Below are 960 nucleotides of genomic sequence, written 5' to 3' on the forward strand. Positions count from 1 at the left end.
TTGAATGGTGCATTTTGAACACAGAAAAACAATGGAGTTCAAAAAAAATGAAATCCCTTTGTAACAGACGAGATTCCGTATGAAACCCCGATACTTCGAAAGAGATTGTCCGTTTTGTACAGGAAGTGCATCCAGTTTTTGTCGTAACCCTCTCTACTTTCTCGCACATGCTCCGTGGGTGAAATGATGTTACCATGCCAACTTGGAACCTTTTCAGAGTTCATTTCAAATGCTTTTCAATTTCATGGTCTTAAGGTGAAAATAATCAGTAAATGCATGAAAAATAACAAATGAAGTCAGAAAAGGTTGTAAATTGATGATGTGGCTTTGAATGGTGCATTTTCAACACAGAAAAACAATGGAGTTCAAATAATATAAAAAAAATGAAATCCCTTTGTAAAAGACGAGTTTCCGTATGAAACCCTGATACTTCGAAAGAGATTGTCCGTTTTGTACACGAAGTGCATCCAGTTTCTGCCGTAACCCTCTCTACTTTCTCGCACATGCTATGTGGGTGAAATGATGATACCATGCCAACTTGGAACCTTTTCAGAGTTCATTTCAAATGCTTTTCAATTTCATGGTCTTATAGGTGAAAATAATCAGTAAATGCATGAAAAATAATAAATGAACTCAGAAAGGGTTGTAAATCGATGATGTGGCTTTGAATGGTTCATTTTGAACACATAAAAACAATGGAGTTCAAATAAGTTCAAAAAAATTGAAATCTCTTTGTAACAGACGAGTTTCCGGATGAAACCCTAATACATCGAAAGAGATTGTCCGTTTTGTACACGAAGTGCATCCAGTTTTTGCCGTAACCCCCTCTACTTTCTCGCACATGCTATGTGGATGAAATGATGATACCATGCCAACTTGGAACCTTTTCAGAGTTCATTTTAAATGGTTTTCAATTTCATAGTCTTATAGCTCAAAATAACCAGTAAAGGCATGAAAAAT

This window comes from Triticum dicoccoides, chromosome 1A (genome assembly GCF_002162155.2).
Source record: "Triticum dicoccoides isolate Atlit2015 ecotype Zavitan chromosome 1A, WEW_v2.0, whole genome shotgun sequence".
Classification (NCBI taxonomy): domain Eukaryota; kingdom Viridiplantae; phylum Streptophyta; class Magnoliopsida; order Poales; family Poaceae; genus Triticum; species Triticum dicoccoides.